Source organism: Dendropsophus ebraccatus, chromosome 12 (genome assembly GCF_027789765.1).
Source record: "Dendropsophus ebraccatus isolate aDenEbr1 chromosome 12, aDenEbr1.pat, whole genome shotgun sequence".
NCBI classification, from domain to species: Eukaryota; Metazoa; Chordata; class Amphibia; order Anura; family Hylidae; genus Dendropsophus; species Dendropsophus ebraccatus.
The window spans coordinates 86,885,326-86,906,871 of record NC_091465.1 but is presented as its reverse complement, the minus strand read 5'-3'; the positions used below and the strand labels follow the sequence as shown (position 1 = coordinate 86,906,871).

The following is a 21,546-nucleotide window of genomic DNA, read 5'->3' as shown; positions in this document are numbered from 1 at the left end:
CATACTGTACTAAGGACCAGAAAGCTCAGGATGAACGGAGATGAATGATAGAATCCCTGCTTACTGACCGTCACCTGGCACAGTGACAATGATGTAGTGACACGGTCGTTCCCCTCTCACATTTCCCGTTTATACAGGGGATAGCAACTTGGCAAAAAATACATAAAAATCCATCTCGGCTTTCAGTGATTCCCCCGGCATCGGCAGCTTTAGACAACCGTATTCTGAGGAAACTGGATAATCGGGTCATAACCATCCATTATGTCTTGAGCCGTCCTGGTTTATTCTGTCCCTCAGGTACTGAATAGAATAAAGTGATATGTCCCCTGCCCTGATGGGTAGCTCCCTATGTGACAGCCATTCCCCAGCTCTCCCAGATTCCTGAAAAGCACATCTAGCTCGGTATGCAGCCATACAGCCCCAGCGAGTAATCATAGTGAACTGCGAGGTGTGAACACGCCCTGACGATCCTCTGGTGTCTTCTGGGGTTGGCCGTACATTATTACTCTGGATCATCACTGTGTATGCTATAGTGAGATGAAGGTTCCCACGGTCAGCTCAGCCTCGGGCCCAGGGCCACGGTTATTTATGTCCTGCTGGAATGCTGTCTGATCTCTCAGTCATCTGTTTAATGCTACAGGAAGAAGGAGAACCATCCAGAGACAAATAAAACTATAATCAGCCTGTAATTATATCTCCGTCATGTAATAAACCTCCCCGCTACGAGTTCCATTCATGTTAATAGTGGCAATTAGTCATGTGACTCAGGTATGATGTGTCCGGCGTCCCAAACCGTGTGAGAAAAACCTAAAGGATAATAATGGGTCCAGATGGACGATGACGGCGCCAGCGTACAACCAGCAGCACATGGCGACAGTGTTCTTGTCCTCAGTTATTAGGGGTAGAGCTAGGACTAGTCACCACACATGGATTATGGCCGAGTCTTGTTAAACAGGCTGATCCTTGCCCCCGGAGGCCCGTCCATCTGCTGTCCATCCTGTCTGGACAGGAGGCAATCACAGTAATGTGGTCTGTACAGGCAGACGGCTGGATCTCCGAGGAGCAGCCACTAATACTCGCTCAGTCCATCCACTGAGGATCAGACATTCTATCCATTCTTATAAAGGACAATGAAAAAGCAGATGAATATCCATATAAAAGTTCTCTACCGATTTATTCCTGGAATTGGGGGTATTGTGTGTGTATGGGGGTCTGGACAGAATCAGTCCACATCCATCAGCTGACAGCATAATCCCATCAATCCCCTATGGAGTAGTCTTCTCTCTTATCCCGCCATCTTATTGCTAAGATTCTGCTCCTTCCTCCTCTGGAAGCTGACAGTATACTCCCATAACATACGTCTCCTCACCTATCCCACCAGTTACTAGAGAGGCTCTGCTCTATCCTCTGGCAGCTTACAGTACAGTCCCTTCTTCCCTTATAACATACGTCTCCTCAGCTATCCGCCATGTTATTGTAGAGGCCCTGCTCCTTCCTCCTCTAGCAGCTGACAGTACAGTCCCTTCTTCCCTTATAACATACGTCTCCTCAGCTATCCGCCATGTTACTGTAGAGGCCCTGCTCCTTCCTCCTCTAGCAGCTGACAGTACAGTCCCTTCTTCCCTTATAACATACGTCTCCTCACCTATCCCACCAGTTACTAGAGAGGCCCTGCTCCTTCCTCCTCTGGCAGCTGACAGTACAGTCCCTTCTTCCCTTATAACATACGTCTCCTCACCTATCCCACCAGTTACTAGAGAGGCCCTGCTCCTTCCTCCTCTGGCAGCTGACAGTACAGTCCCTTCTTCCCTTATAACATACATCTCCTCAGCTATCCGCCATGTTACTGTAAAGGCCCTCCTCCTTCCTCCTCTAGCAGCTGACAGTACAGTCCCTTCTTCCCTTATAACATACATCTCCTCAGCTATCCGTCATGTTACTGTAGAGGCCCTGCTCCTTCCTCCTCTGGCAGCTGACAGTACAGTCCCTTCTTCCCTTATAACATACATCTCCTCAGCTATCCGCCATGTTACTGTAGAGGCCCTGCTCCTTCCTCCTCTGGCAGCTGACAGTACAGTCCCTTCTTCCCTTATAACATACATCTCCTCAGCTATCCCACCAGTTACTAGAGAGGCCCTGCTCCTTCCTCCTCTAGCAGCTGACAGTACAGTCCCTTCTTCCCTTATAACATACATCTCCTCAGCTATCCCACCAGTTACTAGAGAGGCCCTGCTCCTTCCTCCTCTGGCAGCTGACAGTACAGTCCCTTCTTCCCTTATAACATACGTCTCCTCACCTATCCCACCAGTTACTGTAGAGGCCCTGCTCCTTCCTCCTCTAGCAGCTGACAGTACAGTCCCTTCTTCCCTTATAACATACATCTCCTCAGCTATCCGCCATGTTACTGTAGAGACTGTGTTCCTTCCTCCTCTGGCAGATGACAGTACAGTCCTTTCTTTCCTTATAAAATATGTCTCCTCAGCTATCCCACTATGTTGGGCCCCGTTCACACTAAGCAAAAACATCGGAATTCTGAGGCGGAGCTCTCCGCCGCGCTCAGTATCCTGCAGTGAGTTAATGGGTGGAAGCGCACACGTCCGCTTCCTCCTCTCTCCTCTTAAAGAATTAACATGTCATTTCTTTGAGTGGAGAGGGGAGGAAGCGGCCATGTGCGCCCTCCCATTCACTCACTGAAGGACACTGAGCACAGCAAAATTGCGCTGTTTTTGCTCAGTGTGAATGGGGCCTTACTGTAGAGGCCCTGTAGTCACATGCATGAGGCAGTGGGGACGCTGCAGACACTGGGCCTTGCATGTTCTTTACATTTCTCACATGTATTGGAGGATGTCTCTAGAATGGCGGCTTTGTCATTACGCAGCAGAGTATCATTTAGCAGCTGGCGATCTGTGTTTGCCGTCATTGTCTGTGATCCCCCGCTGGCTGCCCCTGTGCCGGGTGGATGGGAGTCCTACACGATGATGCAGAGCGGTTCACACACAGCAGACCTATATAATTGGGGTCTTGTGAAGCCATTTATGTGGGAATCACGGTGAGCAGACTGATAATGAAGTGTGAGGAACGTCTGGTAAAGCCATCAAGCCGCAGCTCTCCGCCGTGGAGGTGATTTACTGTGCTAGGAATGAGGGGGGACACCGGCACAGGCCTCAACTTTTCCTGCTCACTGTCTTATTCGCCATGGAAACCCGCTGCGAGGCCTCGCCCCCACATGCAGGTCGCTGTGTCTCTGGCAGCCGGCCTGGCTCCTGGTAACAGGGTCTTAATAAGATCGGATTCAGACCCTTCTTTCCTGAGCTCGAATAACTCACAGACCTGCAGACACAGGAAACGGCTGAGGGAAAGAAAATATTCAGTAATGTCAATGGCAAAGAGAACGGCGGCAGCACAGCAGGAGCGGCGGCCATGCTGGGCCATTGTCATGGAGATCTGCACATTCCTCAAGTCAGGGTCAATGAGATGCTGCTCTTTCTTATGGTAAATGGGAGCAAAGATGGCCGCCCACAAGTACATCCTGGTCTTACTGTTCAATGAGGACACGAAAGAGCCAGTATAATGGAAATAAAGCGTATTCACTGTATAATGAGCAGCACTCTGTAGTCACACAGCTGAGGGCTTGTTTCAGTGTATCAGGGCAGGTAGGAGCTATCACCCTGTAGGCTGGAGACGTGTGTGGCTGTGTTTAGGATTGTCTGGACTGCGACAAACCCTCCGCAGTGAGAAACATTGGGTCAGGGCATTTTTTTAGCTCTAGGATGTAGTCAACAATGTTTCCGATCATGAAAAGGTGAAGAACATTATATTATACTAGTCACAGGTATACTGGATACCATTATACTGGTCACAGTTATACAAAACACCGTTATACTGGTCACTGTTATACCGGACACCGTTATACTGGTCACAGGTTTACTGGATACCGTTATACTGGTCACTGTTATACCGCACACCGTTATACTGGTCACAGGTATACCGGATACCGTTACACTGTTCCCTGTTATACCAGATACCGTTATACTGGTCACTGTTATACCGGACACTGTTATACTGGTCACAGGTTTACTGGATACCGTTACACTGCTCCCTGTTATACCAGATACCGTTATACTGGTCACTGTTATACCGGACACCGTTATACCAGACACTGTTATACTGGACACCGTTATACCGGACACAGTTATACCAGACACTGTTATACTGGACACCATTATACTGGTCACAGTTATACCGGACACCGTTATACTGGTCACAGTTATACCAGACACTGTTATACCGGACACCGTTATACTGGTCACAGTTAAACCGGACACTGTTATACCAGACACCGTTATACTGGTCACAGTTATACCGGACACCGTTATACTGGTCACAGTTATACTGCTCACCGTTATACCAGACACTGTTATACTGGACACCATTATACTGGTCACAGTTATACCGGACACTGTTATACTGGTCACAGTTATACTGCTCACCGTTATACCAGACACTGTTATACTGGACACTGTTATACTGGTCACCGTTATACCAGACACTGTTATACCAGACACCGTTATACTGGTCACAGTTATACCGGACACTGTTATACTGGTCACAGTTATACTGCTCACCGTTATACCAGACACTGTTATACTGGACACTGTTATACTGGTCACCGTTATACCAGACACTGTTATACCAGACACCGTTATACTGGTCACAGTTATATCGGACATCGTTATACTGGTCACAAGTATAGTGGATACCATTATACTGGTCACAGTTATACCGGACACCGTTATACTGGTCACAGTTATACTGGTCACCGTTATACCAGACACTGTTATACTGGACACCGTTATACTGGTCACAGTTATACCAGACACTGTTATAATGGACACCATTATACTGGTCACAGTTATACCGGACACTGTTATACTGGTCACAGTTATACCAGACACTGTTATACCAGACACCGTTATACTGGTCACAGTTATACCGGACATCGTTATACTGGTCACAGGTATACTGGATACCATTATACTGGTCAGTTATACCGGACACCGTTATACTGGTCACAGTTATACCGGACACCGTTATACTGGTCACAGTTATACCGGACACCGTTATACTGGTCACCGTTATACTGGACACCATTATACTGGTCACAGTTATACCAGACACTGTTATACTGGACACCATTATACTGGTCACAGTTATACCAGACACCGTTATACTGGTCACAGTTATACCAGACACTGTTATACCAGACACCGTTATACTGGTCACAGTTATACCAGACACTGTTATACCGGACACCGTTATACTGGTTACCGTTATACTGGTCAAAGTTATACCAAACACCATTTTACCAGTTAGTTATATCGGACATAGTTATACTTGTCACCATTATACCAAACACCATTATCCAAGTCAGTCATATCAGACATAGTTATACTGGTTACAGTTATACTGGACAATGTTATACTGGTCACAGTTACACTAGACACCATTATACTGGTCAGTTATATCGGATATGGTTATACTGTTATGTCACTGTTATACTGGTCACAGTTAGGGCTCGTTCACACAGAGCAAAAGCAGCTGAATTTCAGCGCTGAATGCATGCGGATTCAGTGCGGATTCCTTGAGTATTCCACGCTGAATTTGGCAAGAGCTGATTACGAGCTGAACACTTTCCTAGCGGAATACGCAGGGATTCTGCTTACATTCTGCTTATATTCTGCTCGGAATTCAGCGTCAGTTGATTTCAGGCGGAAATATTTCCTCGCGTAATCCGCCCCCTTTGCTCTGTGTGAACGTAGCCTAATACTGGATACCACTATACTGGTCAGTTATACCGGACATCATTGACATAGTGAGTGAATCCTGGACTCTGATCCATTAGGCAGATCCCATTCTAGACAGACAGAGACATCCCTTGGCAGCCATACTGTTTGTACGGAAGGCTAAAAGAAATTTTTGCTAAAGTTTTTATATGTATTCTGTGCATGTGGTGTGGTAGCTGGGGCACAGCCTGTTCTAGGGGCCCCCTGCCGGGGTGACTGGGGCAGCTCTTTGACAGTCACTCTTCTGCCCAGCTTGTCGCTCCTCCCTCTCTTATTCACAGGACATTTTTATGAGCTTCCAGGCGGAAAACAACAAAAGCTGAAAAATTCCCCGGGTCGAATTCCTTGTGATTATATAGAATCCGTGCTGGAAGAGAGCCAGAACAATATGGCTGTGAATGAGACTGTGGAGAGCCGCTCCGCTGCACCCAATATCCTCAGCCAGACGCCGCCGTATTATAGGGCAGACAATGTGGACCCCCGAGAACACATCCAGCACAGTCTATACAAGCCACTGGTCATTGTCCTCACCATTTAGCTGCTGGGAAAGCTGGACAACCACCAATAGCTGCCACAGGGGTCACCCAGCTCTCCAACAGCCCTGAGCAAGCAACACACTCCTTGCTCTTTTATCACTAGGCAGTCCAGAAAAGCTGGGTGCCAACTGCTGGGCAGCCATTGAGCTTTAATGACATCCATACTGCTTGTCACCCAGCTTTCCCAGTCACAGATAGAACTAAGAAGACGACAATCAGAGGACTTATAATCCATAGCTCAGTCCACTCACTGTCTCCTGTATGCTGTCAATCATCCAATAATGTCCTGTCTGGCACACACGGGGTTAGCAGACCACTAGGCCTGGTGTTCTGGAAGAGGATGGAGTAATGGATGCCGGCGTACACACTGGGATGCGCTGAGCTCCTGTTTTGTTTGGAGACAATAGTCTGGAAGCCGGAGGCTTATTGTATGAATGGCCGGGGTCCGGGACAGAGGATCTGGCTGACTCTCCATCCTGAGCGTGGCCTTTCACAGTGTCAGCCGTTTCATTGCACTCAGCCCTGACTACCGGCCCTGGTAACACACACAGGAAGTTCAGGGGTCGCTTGGGATGAGACGGGGCCCCTGTCACAGAGCCCATCAGGTGAATGGCACACGTGAGGTTCTAGAACAAATGCAGACGGCTTTGTCCTATTTTTCAACTAGGCAGTTTTTGAAAAATTTTAAGCAGGAGATCCAGTGTAAACATGGCGGACGGCACAGTTTATAATACAATATATAGTAGTTACAATCTGGGTGGGCTCTGTATATGTCACTTACCTTCCAGGTGGGCTCTGTATATGTCACTTACCTTCCAGGTGGGCTCTGTATATGTCACTTACCTTCCAGGTGGGCTCTGTATATGTCACTTACCTTCCAGGTTGGCTCTGTATATGTCACTTACCTTCCAGGTTGGCTCTGTATATGTCACTTACCTTCCAGGTGGGCTCTGTATGTCACTTACCTTCCAGGTGGGCTCTGTATATGTCACTTACCTTCCAGGTGGGCTCTGTATATGTCACTTACCTTCCAGGTTGGCTCTGTATGTCACTTACCTTCCAGGTGGGCTCTGTATATGTCACGTACCTTCCAGGTGGGCTCTGTATATGTCACTTACCTTCCAGGTGGGCTCTGTATATGTCACTTACCTTCCAGGTGGGCTCTGTATATGTCACTTACCTTCCAGGTTGGGCTCTGTATATGTCACTTACCTCCCAGGTGGGCTCTGTATATGTCACTTACCTCCCAGGTGGGCTCTGTATATGGCACTTATCTTCCAGGTAAGGTCTATATAGGTCACTTACCTTCCAGGTGGGCTCTGTATATGGCACTTACCTTCCAGGTGGGCTCTGTATATGGCACTTACCTTCCAGGTGGGCACGGTATATGTCACTTACCTTCCAGGTGGGCGCTGTATATGCCACTTACCTACAGGCTGGCTCTGTATATGGCACTTACCTTCCAGATTGGCTCTGTATATGTCACTTACCTTCCAGGTGGGCTCTGTATATGTCACTTACCTTCCAGGTGGGCTCTGTATATGTCACTTACCTTCCAGGTGGGCTCTGTATGTCACTTACCTTCCAGGTGGGCTCTGTACATGTCACTTACCTTCCAGGTGGGCTCTGTATATGTCACTTACCTTCCAGGTTGGCTCTGTATGTCACTTACCTTCCAGGTGGGCTCTGTATATGTCACTTACCTTCCAGGTGGGCTCTGTATATGTCACTTACCTTCCAGGTGGGCTCTGTATATGTCACTTACCTTCCAGGTGGGCTCTGTATATGTCACTTACCTTCCAGGTGGGCTCTGTATATGTCACTTACCTTCCAGGTTGGGCTCTGTATATGTCACTTACCTCCCAGGTGGGTTCTGTATATGTCACTTACCTCCCAGGTGGGCTCTGTATATGGCACTTATCTTCAAGGTAAGCTCTATATAGGTCACTTACCTTCCAGGTGGGCTCTGTATATGGCACTTACCTTCCAGGTGGGCTCTATGTCACATACCTTCCAAGGGTGCATTGCATATAGCACTTACCTTCCAGGTTGGCTCTGTATATGTCACTTACCTTCCAGGAGGGCTCTGTATATGGCACTTACCTTCCAGGTGGGCTCTGTATATGGCACTTACCTTCCAGGTGGGCACGGTATATGTCACTTACCTTCCAGGTGGGCGCTGTATATGCCACTTACCTACAGGCTGGCTCTGTATATGGCACTTACCTTCCAGGTTGGCTCTGTATATGTCACTTACCTTCCAGGTGGGCTCTGTATATGTCACTCACCTTCCAGGTGGGCTCTGTACATGTCACTCACCTTCCAGGTTGGCTCTTTATATGTCACTTACCTTCCAGGTTGGCTCTGTATATGTCCCTTCCTTCCAGGTTGGCTCTGTACATGTCACTCACCTTCCAGGTTGGCTCTGTATATGTCCCTTCCTTCCCGGTGGGCTCTGTATATGTCACTTACCTTCCAGGTTGGCTCTGTATATGTCACTTACCTTCTAGGTTGGCTCTGTACATGTCACTTACCTTCCAGGTGGGCTCTGTATATGTCACTCACCTTCCAGGTTGGCTCTGTATATGTCACTTACCTTCCAGGTTGGCTCTGTACATGTCATTTACCTTCCAGGTGGGCTCTGTATATGTCACTTACCTTCCAGGTGGGCTCTGTATATGTCCCTTCCTTCCAGGTTGGCTCTGTACATGTCCCTTCCTTCCCGGTGGGCTCTGTATATGTCACTTACCTTCCAGGTTGGCTCTGTATATGTCACTTACCTTCCAGGTTGGCTCTGTATATGTCACTTACCTTCCAGGTTGGCTCTGTATATGTCACTTACCTTCCAGGTTGGCTCTGTACATGTCACTTACCTTCCAGGTGGGCTCTGTATATGTCACTCACCTTCCAGGTTGGCTCTGTATATGTCACTTACCTTCCAGGTTGGCTCTGTACATGTCACTTACCTTCCAGGTGGGCTCTGTATATGTCACTTACCTTCCAGGTGGGCACTGCATATAGCACTTACCTTCCAGGTTGGCTCTGTATATGTCACTTACCTTCCAGGAGGGCTCTGTATATGGCACTTACCTTCCAGGTGGGCTCTGTATATGGCACTTACCTTCCAGGTGGGCACTGTATATGGCACTTACCTTCCCGGTGGGCACTGTATATGTCACTTACCTTCCAGGTGGGCGCTGTATATGCCACTTACCTACAGGCTGGCTCTGTATATGGCACTTACCTTCCAGGTTGGCTCTGTATATGTCACTTACCTTCCAGGTTGGCTCTGTATATGTCACTCACCTTCCAGGTTGGCTCTTTATATGTCACTTACCTTCCAGGTTGGCTCTGTATATGTCACTTACCTTCCAGGTTGGCTCTGTACATGTCACTTACCTTCCAGGTTGGCTCTGTACATGTCACTTACCTTCCAGGTGGGCTCTGTATATGTCACTTATCTTCCAGGTTGGCTCTGTACATGTCACTTACCTTCCAGGTGGGCTCTGTATATGTCACTTATCTTCCAGGTGGGCTCTGTATATGTCACTTATCTTCCAGGTTGGGCTCTGTATATGTCACTTACCTTCCAGGTGGGCTCTGTATATGTCACTTATCTTCCAGTTGGGCTCTGTATATGTCACTTACCTTCCAGGTTGGGCTCTGTATATGTCACTTCCCTTCCAGGTGGGCACTGTATATGGCACTTAAGACCCTTTATCGGCCAGGAGCGCTGCTAGAGACGCTTCTTTGGCTGATAATTGGACAGTGTAAAGGTGAGGGGGAAAATGCCTGATCCTTGGCTGATCACATCTTTTGTGCAGACTTTAACATATACATAGGGGATGAGTGTCTGACAGCAATAGATTTAAATGACCGCATGAATGATACAGTGATCCTTCATGTGGCCCGGTGGCGCTCAATTAACTGTGCCTTCTAAAGGCAGTGCAAATAAGCGCTTATCTCACTGATCAAAGAATGATTAATACAAAAGGACCCTTACTTTCCAGGTCCACTCTGGATATAGCACTTACCTTTCAGATTATCTCTGCATAAGTCCCTTACCTTCCAGGTTGTCTCTCTGTATGTCACTTGCCTTCCAGGTTGTCTCTCTGTATGTCACTTGCCTTCCAGGTTGTCTCTCTGTATGCCACTTACCTTTCAGGTTGTCTCTCTGTATGTCACTTGCCTTCCAGGTTGTCTCTCTGTATGCCACTTACCTTTCAGGTTGTCTCACTGTATGTCACTTACCTTCCAGGTTTTCTTTCTATATGTCACTTACCTTCCAGGTTGTCTTTCTATATGTCAATGACCTTCCAAACAGCTTTTACCTTCCAGGTGGCTGTTTGCATGGTACATACCTTCCGAGTAGGGTTGGCACACAGCATTAACCTGTGAATTGGGTCCCTGCATTGTACATACCCTCCCTGTACACACTTCCATGCGTAGTGTAAATGCTGTATATCCCTATACATGGTTTCAGGCATGGTGTATATGCCGTATATCCCTGTACATAGTTCCAAGCGTGGTGTATATGTCGTATATCCCTGTACATGGTTTCAGGCATAGGGTATATGCCGTACATCCCTGTACATAGTTCCAAGCGTGGTGTATATGTCGTATATCCCTGTACATGGTTTCAGGCATAGTGTATATGCCGTACATCCCTGTACATAGTTCCAAGTGTGGTGTATATGCCATATATATTGCCATCCCTTAGCTTTGCACTATTTTGTGACTATATAATTATATCTACCCCCACGCACACACACACACATATATATATACTTTTTTTCTATTTACACTTGCTGTGGGGTTATAACACACACCTAGAGAATGTGTCCACTCTTATAGCTCTAATCTTGTAGAATGAAGTTTTTGGAGAACCCCAGAGCTGTATTTCTATAATGCAGCTTTCACTGTGCAGCTCTGAGTCTATTATGGGAATGATCTAGAGGCGGCCCCCTGTGATGGAGAGCAGGGATTACTGATGATTTAACTCTTTGTGGAGGGATGAGCCCCCTGCCGTTGCCGGGTGTGACATGAGCGGATTGTCAGGGTGTTAGGACATTGGGGATTAATAAATCCTCCATTATGGAGCGGTTTGTTCATAGAGGGGGATCCTCTGATCCTTTAAATGACATTCAAGTCACAATCAGACTGCAACGCCTTGGGGGTATTAGGGTCAATGGAAGCAGCAGGAGAAAGAAAACTGCTTGTCTTAGGGGGAAGAAAGGGGTCCTGAGAGCTTCATTCACTACAAGCGGGAACCCCTCTACCCAGGATGCAACAATGACTACAAGTCCCAGCATACCCTGTGGCAGGTCAGACTTGTGTAGCTGATGGTTCCTATTCCCCTTGGATTGTAGGCTGCTTGTTATTGGGAATGCGGCTGAGAACATGTGCGGAGGCCACAAATGGAACATTCTCCTAATCCAGAGTTCAGGAAGGAAGTGTGGGGGTGACGGGGACCCTTGATCTGCCATGACAGGGGGCTGTGGTATAAATAGGTCTTCCTTTGCTCAGGTGCCCTTGCTCTCTTGTGGTCGGGGTTGTATTTGCTTTAGATAAAGCTTCTTCCTCAGCCCTTTCATGTCTGCCGCAGCCGCCGCCGGCGGTCTCTCCTCTTTCCTTATTCTGTTATCTTGACATTTGCTTTATCTTAGCTGTGACATTCAGTAAGAAGTATTCCGGCTGCCAGCGTGTCACAGGGACCTGTATGTTACACAGTCAAATGGGGACCCAATGGTGGGACTGTGGAAACTGCGATGGGAACCTTCGGCCCTCCAGCTGTTGCATAACTACAATGCCCAGCGAAGCTTTGGCTGTCCAGGCATGGTGGGCATTGTAGTTTTGTAACAGCTGGAGGGCCGACGTGCCCCGTTCTTTACTTCTCCATCCGGGCTCACATAAACAAATGATGGCAAGATGGCGTGAAGTGCATCGGGGACACCTGGGGTCCTTTACTCTTCTTAGAGCCTCAGGACTCTATTGTACCAAACTGTAAATGAAGGAAGCACATCCTGAGTCCAGAGGCTTTATGGCTCCAGCCTGACACTGATTGAGCAGTAAAAAAACAGCGGAGGTGGAATCTGCAGTCACTGAAGCCGCTGTGACATCACTTCATTGGTCCCGCCCTAGTGATGATGTCACAGATCAGAGCAATAACCCATAACCAAAAACAGATATAGCGATTCCACAGAGTCACCGTTATTTATAGGGTGACAACATACGCCACAGCGCTTTACACTTGAGTTATTATCACATATCATATGTGATCTATAAGGGTCTGACCTTTAAGCCGCTCCATTCCCTCCCCCTTCTTCTTGATTTGTTGATGTTCTGGTGGTCGGGCTCCTGATTCTGTTGATAGGTGATAAGTTGTTGTTTTTTTTGGACATCCCCTTTAAGGTGTGAGAGATATAGTAGGCCATGTTCCCACTGCGTAAGTTTTGTAATAATCATGGTCATTGTAACAACAGCCGTGATTACTACAGAACTAACGTAGTGGTACCTTCTAAAGGAATCCCGGCCAGAGTGTATACACATAGTACATATATACATACACATAGTATACTGACATGTCAGTTTTCTGTGGCTGCTATTCAGAGAATAGCGGCCTCAGAAAACCCCATCAGTGCACGCTATGGAGCGTGCGGCCTGTACTGCATCTGGCTGGGATGATCTTTCTGACACTGGTTGATGATATATGCACTAAACAAGCACCAGGGCCAAAATGTGACTGCTCTGGATAAAGGGGTACTCCGGCAAAAATCTTTTTCTTTCAAAACAGCTGGTGTCAGAAAGCTTGAGAGATTTGTAATTTACTTCTTTTTAGTTGTCCAGTTGTCCAGTACTTATCAGCTGCTGTATGTCCTGCAGGAAGTGGTGTATTCTCTCCAGTCTGACACAATGCTCTCTGCTGCCACCTCTGTCCATGTCAGGAACTGTCCTGAGCAGCAGAAAATCCCCATAGAAAACCTCTCCTGCTCTGGCCAGTTCCTGATATGGACAGAGGTGGCAGCAGAGAACACTGTGTTAGACTAGAGAGAATACACCACTCCCTGCAGGACATAAAGCAGCTGATAAGTACTGAAAGACTGGAAATTTTTAAAAATACAAATCTATATAACTTTCTGACCAGCTGATTTGAAAGATCATTCACATACTAGAATGGGCAAACTATCGGTAATACCATCCTAACTAACAACTATTGCTCTGTGTATCATGGTGAACAATTTTAGGACATTTGCAATTATAAGTCGGAGAAAACAAGAAATGGCTTAGTCTAATAGGACCCTTAGTCACCACCGTGCACAGTAAACCTCGGGCACAGGTAGTCATCTCCCCGCTGTTTTGTGTGTCAGACCATTTACAGCCTTTATGGTGACAAACAAGAAACACAAAGCAATGGCGTCTGCTCCGTCACCGGGAATTACAGCTAAGGTGACTGTGCGGAGGGGCGACACCAGAGACTGTGCCGTGAAGGCCCAGGTGACTGTGCGGCTGGGAATGGATGCCCCCTCGACAGAGCTGTAAATCCATCCATCAGCTACCTGGATTATAGTATTAAAAAAATAAAAACCAAAGGTTTACGACCCGCGCCTGCAGCGGCCTCTATATAAACAAGTCTCATGCCGCAGCGACCTGTCTCCTGTGTGAAGTTACAGGATTACGAGCAATGACCCCCCCACCCCCCGAGAGAAATGTTCACCTTGGTAAATATCTACAGGCCAACCCTGTTCTACTGGTTGGGTGGAGAATGGCGCAGCTCGCAGAGCCTCTAATCCAGGTGTTGTGCTGTAAAACTACGGAGTGGTGCCTCCTGGCCTTGAACATACCAACGCGGTGTCAGTGTGGATGGAAGTTCAAAGCTGTTCAGACATCGCCGGCGATGGGAGGAGGGGGTGACACCTCAAGATGGATGAAGTGCTGAGCTCTTCACAACGTCACGTCCTCCGCAGCTGCTGCGGGTCACACAATAGCAGAAGCCTCTGTGGTAATATTTGTCCCTGATAATGGGTGATATGTACAAGCACATCAAAGCCTCCAAAGAACAATGTGCAGGTTATATAGATGTAGGAGCGCTCACACCTACGTATCCGCCACGCCAACTGCAATACATGGAGGGGACTGATGGATAGATGTCAGTGAGTGAAAACCAAAGCTCCTGATCCTTCCATACACAGGTACAATGGGCTCGTCTGATCGGTCGTGCATTGTCAATGGAAAGGCATAGCCACTGTCTATTCGCCAGGAACAGCTAAAGTACAACGTGGCCAATCCCCTTCACCCCCAACGATGCCACTGGCAGATAGATACAGGGCCCCTATACACTATGATGGCCGGCCGGCGAAGACAAACCATCGGCTTCAGCCAACACCTATCTACCCAGAGACTAAATACCCGTGAAGGTGTAATACTTCTCACAGCTGAGGGTTTGTTACAACCACGCACAGTCTAGGCCTCTGTGAGCTATACAGACTGATACATTGAAGAAAACAGGATCGGAGAGAGATTTGTGTCGTTGCTGGGGATAGCCTGGGCTGGATACAGTGACGCCGCTCCATAGAGCCTTTCATCCTGAGCTGCCTGGTGCAGAAACTGTATTCCAGAACAAAAGTGCAGGCAGACACAGGAACTCCTGCATTTTTTTTTCTTTCAAATCAACCAGTGTCAGAAAGTTAAAGAAATTTTACTTTTATTTAATAATCTCCAGTCATCCAGTACTTATCGGATGCTGTATGTCCTGCAGGTAGTGGTGTGTTTTTTCCAGTCTGACACAGTGCTCTCTGCTGCCACCTCTGTCCATGTCAGGAACTGTCCAGAGCAGGAGAGGTTCCTATGGGGATTTGCTGCTGCTCTGGACAGTTCCTGACATGGACTGAGGTGGCAGCAGAGAGCACTGTGTCAGAATGGAGAGAATAAACCACTAGATGCAGGACATACAGTAGCTGATAAGTGCTGGAAGACTGCAGACTATTAAATAAAAGTAATTAACAAATTTGTATAGCTTTTTGACACCAGCTGATTTGAAAGAGAAGTAAACAATTGCCGAACCCCTTTAAGAGGGTTATCCAGGATTAGAAAAAGCACAGCTACTTTCTAGCAAAAACATCACAACTCAGCTCCACACCCGAGGAAAGGGGAGATGCTGTTTCTGGAAGAAAGCGGACATGTTTTTCTATGCCTGGACACCCCCTTTAACAGTACAGGAGGGTGGGCAGGGGATGTACTCTGTGTTAGTGCACTGGTATTACAGCTATAAATCCTGGTCATCTATAACTCGGCTGTATTACAGTCAGGTGACCACACATTGTATATGTCGGCCTGTTGGTTGGCAATGGTACTGACTGAATCGTGACTGAATTGGCGGCATACGCGTGACTGGCGTATGGATTCCAAGTGTCCGGATCCATCTCATGTTATCTGTATATCAGCAGTGTCAGAGAGGCCAGAGTGGAAGCATCTGTCACATAGAGATCATCTCCATCAGCCGTGACTATCCACAGAGCGGACAATGGCCGCAGATCTGATGGGAATCATGGCTGAGCGTCCCCCTGAATCGTTCACTTCTCGGTGTGCGTGGAAGCGTGTCCGGCCGCCTCCTCTGAAGGTCGTGTTACCGGCTCACAGCGTGGAGGTCACTTTACACTTCCTGGCACAACAATAGCTGCCTGTGTTATCAATGCTTAAGGAGCTAATCATAGTGTTCTCACCTGGAGCCTCCATTACATGGCGGGAGACATTCACACTCCGCAAAGGGCAGGAGATAACCTACCTAACCGCCCCCAGCTGTTGTAGAACTACAACCCCCATCATGCCTGAACAGCCAAAGCTTTTATAAACCTTATTCTCTATTATAAGGAATGAGGGTTCAGCCTTCTTACCTGGTTTACCCTTTGCGGATTGTTCAGAGGAAGTCGTGCTGATCTGCATCCATCATAGACAGCCTAGGCAGCCGCCGAGCCCTAAATGTCAAGTAACACAAATGATAAAACATATTACTGAATGACCATATAAACCATACAGGGATGAAGCCCCTGGTCTCCATGCAGGAAAGAACCCACCAGCTCAGGATGGAAAACAGGAGGAGGTTCCAACAGCACCAGATAGACCCAAGTCTTATGCCTAGGGGATGCACGCTGCTACGGCTAAGATCCCAGTAGTAGCCGGTAAACAGAGTTCAGAGAAGGCAAAGTCCAGCAGCATCCACACAGGTTCAGTAATCTTCACAAATTTATTGAAGCATCCAGGCAAGATACAACGTTACATCGTGTGGATGCTGCTGGACTTTGCCTTCTCCCACCAGCTCAGGGTCACCAGGATATAGATTTGCCCATTTGGTGACAGTGAGTGATGATGCTGGTGTCCGATAGACAGGAAGTAAATGACCCCACTGTATGTAGACAGGGCCACAACATGGCGTCTGGTCTCCCGTGGGGGGAGATGGTTTCCAGCTATGTAAATATAATGCAGCCCCCCCATGCAGTGGTGCTCAGGGGTGACCGGGTCCCCACTATAGCACATGTGAAGATAAATGATATCAGATACACAGCGACATCATTATACTATACAATGTACATGATGATGTAACACTGCATCGGGTGATGTCACAGCTCATAAGACAGTAATGTATAGTATGACATCATTGTGAGGACACAACACAGCTTTTCTTATACACTATGACATCATATATATATATATATATATATATATATATATTTATTATATGTTTGTATCATTCATTGTAACACAATGTAACACATTGTAACATCATTGTATCAGTATATATCATGATGCTATACATTATCATCTTATAATGTGATGTCATCAGCCTATACACTGTGATGTCATCAGCCTATACACTGTGATGTCAAAAGCCTATACACTGTGATGTCATCAGCCTATACACTGTGATGTCATACGCCAATACACTGTGATGTCATCAGCCTATACAATGTGATGTCATAAGCCTATACACTGTGATGTCATCAGCCTATACACTGTGATGTCATACGCCAATACACTGTGATGTCATCAGCCTATACACTGTGATGTCATCATCCTATACACTGTGATGTCATTATCCTATACACTGTGATGTCATTATCCTATACACTGTGATGCCACTATCCTATACACTGTGATGTCATTATCTTATACACTGTGATGTCATCATCCTATACACTGTGATGTCATCATCCTATACACTGTGATGTCATTATCCTATACACTGTGATGTCATCATCCTATACACTGTTATGTCATTACCTTTACACTGTGATGTCATCATCCTATACACTGTGATGCCATTATCCTATACACTGTGATGTCATTATCTTATACACTGTGATGTCATCATCCTATACACCGTGATGCCATTATCCTATACACTGTGATGCCACTATCCTATACACTGTGATGTCATTATCTTATACACTGTGATGTCATCATCCTATACACTGTGATGTCATCATCCTATACACTGTGATGTCATTATCCTATACACTGTGATGTCATCATCCTATACACTGTTATGTCATTACCTTTACACTGTGATGTCATCATCCTATACACTGTGATGTCATCATCCTATACACTGTGATGTCATCATCCTATACACGGTAAAGTCATTATCTTATACACTGTGATGTCATCATCCTATACACTGTGATGTCATTACACACTGTGATGTCATTATCCTATACATTGTGATGTCATCATCTTATATATGGTATACATCTACATATACATCTTTTTCCTAGGCCTGTGACATCCTTGGCACAGAGGAGCTGGTTCGGATGTGGTTTTTGCACCGGGGCTTTCAGGCAGCTGTTCCTCTGTAGTGTTTGTGTCCCCCAAAATCCAGGTGTGTTTCCTGGGGTGCATTCTTGGGGCAGCTGCTTGTCACAAGTCATCGGAAGCTGGAATTATGCTACAGTCGGCTGAGCTCACTACAAAGAGAAGCTGTGCTCCAGCTCAATGGTGACAGATCAGATTTCCTGACACCTGTAACCACACAGGAAGAGCCCAGCTGATAGTACAGCGGCAGAGGCGGCCTCCTCCAATTCACTGCGGCATCCATCATCCCGGACCCCGGCTGAACCCCAATAACCAGAGCACATCATCCTTGCAGCTCTGAGGGTCCACATATATAACCCCATCTCTCGCTATATATATATATATACATATATATATATATATATATATATATACATATATACCACATTCACACATATATAGCCCCCATCTATACATCTATACAAGTCCTGGGGTCACCCCCCTTGATAATATTAAGTAATTGTCTATTTATATCTGTAGAACAGACAGGTGAAAACCGCCCTCTAAGCTCACACAACTTTTCTCAGGGTCCTGAATGGCAAATCTGTGAGATGATAGAGTAGAGAATCTCTGATGCTGCGGAGAGCCCATAAGTCAGCCCCCCCCCTTCCGCAGCACCAGCTATAGCTCCTATAGACTTTAATATGTTTCTGTAGATCACTGATCCTTGACGTGTCAATCTCCAAGTGCTGCAAAGCAACAAGTCTTAGAACTCAGTGGCAGGGCATGCTGGGAGTTGTAGTTTTGCATCAGCTGGGTAATCACACATAGGAGACCAGTGGTGTAGATTAAAACAGAGCTATTACTGAGTGTGATAAGCTTACAGGGAGGGTCGGGGGTCTTCACAGCTCTATTAACACCTGATGTGTGTGACACAGAAAGCAATAATGATGAGGGGCGCCCCCCACCTCCGCACTGTGCCAGTCTCTACGCTGGCTCACAAGCTCGTGCAGTCGCCTCTATGTCCCTGATCTCCATGATGGCAGTCCTGGATGTCCATGAGATTTGCCAGGACTTTCCTCTTAGAGAACCATCCATGACAACTTTAAAGACAAATGTTCATCAAGTGCCTGAGCGAGTCCCACTCCCAACCCCTCACATGATTTATTTATATAGCACCAACATATTCTGCAGTGCTGTACATAGCTACACAGTACACACAGTAACATCATAGTAATAGCGTCTGATTATACCATTCTGAACAGAAGCCGGGGGCAATAATAATCTAATGGTAATGATAGTAGCCCCCTCCCCGGCCATGTGTCCCTGACACCTTCTCCCCCCCATCCCCCCACCACCACCACACAAGAGACAACACACACTTCCTCCCTCCTGATACTTTCACAGCTCTGCTCAATGGGACAGGAAGAAAGTGACAAATAGCACATGGGGGGGTCTGAGCAGGAGCGGGATAGGTGACAAATGAAGCCATTATCCTTTGGAAAATCGTTATATCGTTCAAATTTAAACGATAATCGTTGGTGTAATTGATTGCAGGCAATGATCTTTCATGTGTTGTTGATCAATGATTGCGATCTGAGCCTAAAATCATTGGCTAAACGTTCAGTATAATCCACATCGGCTATTCTTTTGCTGAGATCAGATGGAGTAAACGAATATCGTTCTGTGTAACACGGTGAACGATTTCAGGGTCCGTTAAAAACCACTTTGTCTAATAGGACCCTTAGTAAGGACGACCCAGCAATGAACGTGTGTATATTTCTTATTCTATACATTTGCATCAGTTTCCATGTTATGGACTTTCCTACCTCTGCTTGGGATGGGGACATCCTGTATACTGGCATGGATGGGCCCGGGCCAGATGGGTAAATGAACGCAATAGCTAGCTTTGTAACAATCGTAACTAACGTCCATCGTTCTGTGTAATATAGTGAACGATTTCAGAGTAACGTTAAACAATCTTGTATGCAATTATTTATTGTTAATTGTTAAAAATCTATTAATCTAATAGGAGCCTAATGGTGCGTTTACACAGAGAGATTTATCTGACAGATTTATTAAGCCAAAGCCAGGAATGAAGTTGAGAAGAGGAGAAATCTCAGTCTTTCCTTTATGACCTGCTCCCTGTTTATAGTCTGTTCCTGGCTTTGGCTTCAAAGATCTGTCAAATAAATCTCTGTGTAAACACACCCACACCATTAGTCCCTAGCCGACTACATTCAGGCCACTAAAGACAAAGGGGCCGGTGTCCATCAGTGCTCATATATACTGCAATCCCATTCTGACAGGTTGCTGATGTACAGGACGGCACCATGAAGCTGTGCTATACATCCTGCCATCCCTATAGGCAGGGGAGGATTAAATTAACATAGGCCCCGGGCTGTTCACCAAGCCTGGGCCCCCACCCCCAACCCAGACTAAACCTATGGCAGAACTAGCGTGTTGCTCATAGTACGGGATAGATAATGTCATGATGCCCTGATCTGTGCAAAATTGCGGTAAGAAAGCAGCAACATTTTTTTTTGTAAATCATGGCCGAACTGTAGCCATGAGACAATACACGACTGAAAATATAAGTCTTTTTGGGTGGCCATGGGCCCCCCAGGAGCTCAGGGCCCCGGGCTACCGCCCGAAACTGCCTATGGGCTTCTGTAACTCGTAGATATTGATGGTTGTTTGCTTTGTATGACAATTGTTCTATCTTTCAGCTATACGATATCCAGGCCGGGATCTTTGTACTTGTGTGTATGGATATGTCTATGGATATGCTGGGTTATACATTAGCATTTCAGGAGTCAGGTAGACATATATATGTGACAGGTGGAAGAGCAATGAGTCCTGACATACAAGGCTTCCACATCCTCCCAGCTCTAACACAGTCCTCACAATCCACCCACAACACATTATCAGACACTTTTTTTGCTTTCCGGTTTTCTGAATCATAAGAGATAAGTGATAAGGTTATGTGTGCAGGAGGCGTCAGTGCCGGAACATTCCCGTCCATAGAGTAACACCGACCGCAAGTGTATCCGAAAGATGACAGCACATATAGACAGATAAGGCCACAGCATGGGCGGGGCTGTGATCACATGTCATTATAGCAGTGATGTCATCCAGGGGGTGGGGCTGTAACTACCTCTCTATACACATGATATACAGGGGGCGGGGCTGTGACTACATCTCTATACACATGATATACAGGGGGCGGGGCTGTGACTACATCTCTATACACATGATATACAGAGGGAGGAGCTGTGACTACCTCTTTATACACATGATATACAGGGGGTGGGGCTGTGACTACTTCTCTATACACATGATATACAGGGGAGGGGCGGGGCTGTGACTACACGGGGCAACAT

General features: G+C 46.7%; 1 long non-coding RNA gene across 5 annotated transcripts in view; it reads right to left on the bottom strand.

Moving 5' to 3' along the window:
- LOC138770140 (uncharacterized) overlaps window positions 1-21,546 on the bottom strand; it is a 181,352-nt gene that overhangs the window by 146,626 nt on the left and 13,180 nt on the right. For all 5 annotated transcript variants that reach the window (XR_011359406.1, XR_011359408.1, XR_011359407.1 and 2 more), the window contains one exon: window positions 16,270-16,350. This is a non-coding gene — a long non-coding RNA (uncharacterized lncRNA). The remainder of the gene's footprint in view (window positions 1-16,269; window positions 16,351-21,546) is intronic.